This window comes from Eucalyptus grandis, chromosome 3 (genome assembly GCF_016545825.1).
Source record: "Eucalyptus grandis isolate ANBG69807.140 chromosome 3, ASM1654582v1, whole genome shotgun sequence".
Classification (NCBI taxonomy): Eukaryota; Viridiplantae; Streptophyta; class Magnoliopsida; order Myrtales; family Myrtaceae; genus Eucalyptus; species Eucalyptus grandis.
Window position 1 is genome coordinate 51643901 of NC_052614.1, and position 6309 is coordinate 51650209.

At 37.9% G+C, this 6309-nt stretch overlaps 1 pseudogene; it reads left to right on the plus strand.

The window, feature by feature from the left end:
* The first annotated feature begins 2392 nt into the window (after positions 1 to 2392).
* On the plus strand, positions 2393 to 5888 carry LOC104439862 (annotated as a pseudogene).
* Positions 5889 to 6309: the final 421 nt, after the last annotated feature.

Sequence of the window (6309 nt, forward strand, 5' to 3'; positions counted from 1 at the left end):
TAATTAAAAAATCAATTGCATGTTAAGAACTTGAATCTAAGTCGTGAATTGGTATGAGCTTGGGAGAGCCCATGCTAAGTTAGCTTAGTAATCCCTTCGCCAAACTCTAGGTGGTTCACCCGAGGTTAGGTCGCAACAGCTGGTAGTCTCTACCGCCCCCTCTCTCCATCGTTTTGCGAAGTGCGTTTGGATTTAGCATCACTTTTTTGCACACCCTATGCATTTCGTTTGAAAGAGAGGAGTGTGAAGCTGGGTATGTTCAGTGAAGAATTTTGAGGTCTTCAAAGCCTTTTCAAGTATCTATACCTCTAAAACTTAAAAACACCTCTTATTGATTTCTGATAGGCACGGTTGATGAATTAGATCCACCTTTATTAGTTTCTGACGGAGATCCCTAGATAATGTAACTTTGCATTTTGAATGTCAGACTTCTGAGGATGCGTTCACTGCCTTGTGGGAGAGCCCAAATGCCTCTATAAATTTTGGATTTGGCTTGAGAAAATTGTTCTTCTTTTTAACTCGTAATTTTGAGCACTGATTGACCCTTCTTCGTAGTTCAGTTTGTGAACATAGAAATAGCCCTTTGCTCAATTTGTTGTCCTCCAGTCTCTTACCAAGAGATTGATGTCAACTTTTGGAAATATAGCCCTTTGATGTCCTGCAGATTGTATAAAGGAGCTAATAGTGGATATTCTCTTTATAGACGTTCAATTCTTAAAGGTTCCAATAATTGTAAGTATTAATGTTTGGCATGTACATTATAAAGAGTAGCAATGAACTAAATTATCAATATCATTATATGAGTTGCATTGAAATAAATGAGTTCATTGTGGTGTTTCATTTCTAGTTTGCTCTTTATTTTGAAATTTCTAATTATATTCTATTATTGTTATGTAGTACAAAGTTAATGTATCAAGATAACATGTCAATGGAGGTGGATGGACGTGAGGAGATGACTCCAATCACGAATTGGAGTTTTTTGGTGATGAAAATGAAAAAGAGGCACCTCCTACTATGAATGCCACAAATAAGATACTTGGTTCTCATCTTCTTCATGGTAAGAAATATACATTTGAATGTTTGAATCATTATGTGAGAATCAATGATAATGATGGAAAAACATATCAAGTGAAGTGTATTCATTGTGAGTATGTGCTTAAGTACCATGTTGCTAACGGTACTTTTGTGATGAGGAAGTACTTGACCACGTGCAAAAGGTTTCCTCGTAATGTAGATAAGAAGCAGAAATTATTTGCACCACGTAATGTAGACATGGCTAGCAAGGTAGGAGGAGATTTTAGTACTGATAACTTCTTATCAACATGGTCATTTCATCAAGAACGTTGTAGGTGAATACTTGTTCGATTCATCATCCTTTGATGAACAACATTTTTCCTTAATTGAGCGTATTGGATCTCATGAATTTGTTAGTGAGTTACAACCTCTCTTCAAACATTTATCACATTTCACAGTAACAAAAGATTGCATGAAGTTGTATTTCTGTTAAATAACTTGTTTGAAGACTTATTTTGGAAAGATTAATCTTAGGATCGCACTCATGACTGATACATGGAATTCTATTCAAAATCCAAATTATTTGTGTCTCACTGCACATTTTATTGATGAAAATTGGAAGTTGCCTAAAAAGATTATCAACTTTGTGGTGGTGATGTATAGTTACATGGGTGGGAAGATTGGAAAAATGGTAAGAAATACATTCAAGAATGAGGAATAGAAAAAAAAAAAAAAAGGTATCTACAATCACCGTAGATAATGCTAACTCGAATGATGTTGCAATTGGCTATTTGAGGGGAAAAAAAACTTTCAAAAGAAAGGTTGTTGATATTAGATGGTAGTATTTTGCATATGAGGTGTACAACTTATATATTAAATTTGATTATGAGAGATAGCTTGACTACGATAGGTGACTCCATTACACGTATCTGAAATGTGGTTAGGTATGTGAGGAGTTCTATCTTGCATTGAGAGTGAATAGATTACTTATAAGGCTTTGGTAGTTCTTGACATTGCCATTAGATGAAACTTTACTTACCTCATGTTAGACACCGCCATAAAATTCTAAAAGGCTTTTGAAAGGATGGAAGAAGACAATCTATCTTTTGCAAGTGAGCTTAATCATGAAATTCCTAGAGATGATAATTGGGAAAACGCTATTATTTTTTCAAAATTTCTAAAAGTATTTTAAGATACTACTAATCAGATGTCAGAAAGTTCATATGTTACTTTAAATGATTGTTTTGAAGGGATGACTCTTTTGTATAGATATTTGAAAGATGTGGCTGATGCTTCGGATCATAAGCTTTAAGCTATGAGTGCAAAAATGAAAGAAATATTTAAAAAATATTATAGAAGTTTGGATAAAGTGTATATGATGGTGTTGATTGCGGTTGTGTTAGATCCTAGAGCCAAGTTGAATTATGTGAATTTCTTTTATGGACAAATTTATGATGATGAATCGAAAATTAAAGAGATGCGTTACAAGGTGAATGATACATTTGAGCGTTTGTATGAATTTTATTAGCAATCTTTTCTTGTTTCAAGTGATCGAAATTTTGGTGGCCACATTTTGGGTGCAAGTAGTAGTGGTTCCAATGCCGATGCAAGTGGTAATGAAGATATAAAGAAATATGACGCCCAAACTTGGAAGAAAATGTTTTTATAGTTAAATAAACAAGGGTGCGATGACAACAAATCCAAACTTAATGAGTATCTTCAAGAAAAAAATGAAAAATTTCTTAATTTTGACTTTTGATGAGGTGGAAAACTACTGGCTCAAAATATAAGATCATTTCTTTGATAGCTCGAGAATTTTGTCTATTTCTGTAACTATTGTTGCTTCAGAGTTAACTTTTAGTATATCGGGTCGTGTGCTTGATGGCTTTCGAAATTCTTTAACTCCAAAAGTAGTGAAAGCTTTGATTTACACTCAAAATTGGTTGAGAGCCGTTCGTTTACCAATTGATGTTGAAAAGTGCATCGAGAATGCAAAAAAAAAAAAAATTAGTTGGGTAAGTGATGTTTATATCTTTATATATTGTAATTCTTTTCGTATATCTAATAAGTGAATATTTTATTTAATCTCTTTTTCTTCTTTTCTTTTTTTTTTTTAGATATGGATTATCTTAATGAGGAGATTATCATAGTAAGTAGAGTTTATCAGTTAAAGCGGAATGAATATATATGATAAGTCCTTTAGACTTGTCCATTTTTTGCCAATGTTTAAGAGATTGCTCTCACTTGTTGGAGAGGTTGCTGAAGACAGCTGAGGAAGACAATGAGAAGTTCTTGTTGAAGCTTAAGCAGAGGATCGAGAGGTATATGCTGATAACTTTTCATTAGCACTTCAGATATTCAATTAGTTGGTCACTCCAAACAAGTTGTTTGGGCTTTAACGAATTTGCGAACTGCGTTTCTTTCTGTTATGAGTTCCTCCAACGTATAAAGAAGGCTTGTATATATTGCCTTTTGTTTGCTATCTTCGTGTGGTCTTAGGTTGAGGTTTGATCAGTTGGTGATTATAGGTTAGGAGAAATCCAGTTTGGTCGCTTGGTTCCCATTTTGGTCTCATTAAAATTCTATAAGAAGCGCAAGTGATGTGAAAAGGGTTATGACACAAGCAGCTGTTCATGAGATCAGACATTTGCAATGGATGTTGAGGCACCTCACCAGTCATCCAACGTTTCAAGAAGCATATGACATGACCGGACGAGTTCTTGGGATAACAGTGTGCTCGCCAAGGAAGCATGAGCCCCTTAGACGCCTCAATTACTTGACTTCGCCTCACGTGGTGATATGGAGTGCAGTGACCGCCTCTTGTGCCTTCCCTGGTCTTTTTGAAGCTCAGGAACTAATGGCAAAGGATCGGAGTGGAGAAATTGTTCTATACCATCCGCCATTTAATTTGGAACCAGAGGAGGGTTTGGGCCCATCTATGCGTCGGTGGAGGGATGGTAGCTTGGAGATTGATTTGCCAATGATACAGCTGAAGGAGCTGTTCAACGTCAATCATTTCATTGTCAGTCAGGCAAACCCTCATATTGCACCACTTTTAAGGCTCAAGGAACTTGTTAGAGCTCATGGAGGAAACTTTGTAGCCAAGGCATATCTCCATGGGATCAACATGCATCCTGTGCTGTTTTTATCTGAACTCCTCTTCTCGATTTGGATCACAGTGCTTGTGTTATTTGTTGCTTGAGTTGCTTGTGCAGATTAATATGTTCTTTTTCTGACCATTATCAGGGGACACTGAATTCCTTTATCTTCATCCTCTGGGGGCATGCTAACATATGCATACCTCATCCAATTGTGGACGCTTGAGTTTAGTATTCGGTCGACAGATTCACTAAAAGCGGCACATCAATTCCTAATGTTTTGAGTGATGTGTTCAGTTTGTGTCGGTAGTAAATAATACAGCTGCAAACGTGCCATTCTAAACCTCATGTTTCACTGTAAAAATAACCGCTTTACTAGTTTTACTGAATATAATCTCTGCTTCACCTCCTAACAATCACAACCTTTTGAGCTTGAGCATGTTTTCTCAGCCTGACTTGATGCACTCATGTTTGCTTATCAAAGTTGTCTATCCCAAGATGAAAATGACATGCCATGGTTGGTTGTGCAGCTAGCTCACCTTGTTGAGATGGAGGTAAAACATAGATGCAACCAAGTCCTAGAACTTGGTTTTCCTCTAGGAGGAATAGCCTAGCTGTTTGCTCAAGATTGGGAGGGTGATGTCACTGTTGTTATGCCCGCAATGCTTGCTCAGGTATGTGCCTACTGTTAGTATTGTTGAGGTCCTGCATTCTGTGCATAAGCTCTTTAAGTGTTTGGAAATTTTTAACCAGCTGTAACAGCATATCATTGTATCGTAACATGGGTCCTTAATTCTTCTGGAAGTATTACATATTTTTAGCTATAGTGGGTTGGTGACTGTTTGCTCATTCTTATACCTCTCCTTATGGCCAGTACTCAAAAGATACTACAAAATCTATCTGTTGTGGAACTACAAAAGGCGGTCAATCAGGGGAGGAGGTGCACTTGGTAGAAGCTCTCGGCCATAAAAGCCAATTGTGGAATTGAACTTGCTCTCAATGAATGTGTTGCGGTCCTAAACCACATGCACAGGCTCAAAAGAAGCGCTGAGAGGGCAGCAGCTGCTTCTTTACACGGTTTAGCCAACCCGGCCTGGTTCGATGCTTCTAGGAGAATCCCTTCATGGAATGGCCTTGCTCGAGAAAACTCAACAGGATCCCTGGAGGAATATATCCTCAATGATGTGACTTCCTCCTTACATCCTCATGGAGGTGGTTTTCATGCATCAAGAGGATTGTCAGGCAGAAATATACGGGTTCACAGGCATGACGGAAGCAACAACGAATCAGAGAATGTTGATTTGAATCCGTGGACGAGGTCAGGTGGCTCATTGATGAGGACTGCATCAGCAAATAAGTTCATCGATTATGTCCAGAATTTGGACATTAACGTTGAACTGAAGATGTTGCCTAGTCCAAATTCTATCAATGCTCAGATGGGAAGAGACCTATTTGTCCACACCTCGCGGGTGACCACACCAGACTAGAGTTCAGAGGGAATGGAGTTTGACCAAAAGGATCTAGGGACCAGAAACAGCTCAAGCATAACAGTCAATGAAGGCGATCTTTTACATGCAAAAAGGGTTCCTGATGGGTTCGTGCTCAATGTTGTGCGAAGGGAGGATCTGGCATCGCCAAATAGAAGCGGGGACTGCAACTGTGAAGTCCCCGAATGCTTGCAACTGGATTCGCCGGAGAAGGAGATGGATGTGAGTTCGGCATCCGAATCTGGGCAATGACGATACAAATGGTGATAGCTGCTCAAATTATTCTACTCTAGATGGCAATAAAATCTCAGGTCAACCTGATGATGCTCATTACAGAAATGAACGGATCCATGCAGATGGAGCGTCTTCACGACCTCAATGAGTGGACTCTGAGTCTTCTTTCTCGTTTGTAGATGCTGCCCACCAATCAAAGCCAACTTGAATAGTCGAGGTTGCATAGGAGTTTCCCTCATGTTGTTTATGCTTTTCGGCATCAGAGTGAGTCGAGTTGCATTTGCAACTACATGCTCTTTTTCTTTTATAAACACTGTACTTTTTGCCCTGTTCTTTCCATCATTGTTTCACTAATTCTTTTTATCATATTTTATTTGACAGGAAGATAATTTAGATGAGTCAACAACGACACCAGGTTCTGATTTTGCACACATTTTTTTATGAAGTTTATGATATTTAGTTTGAATGGTAACTTC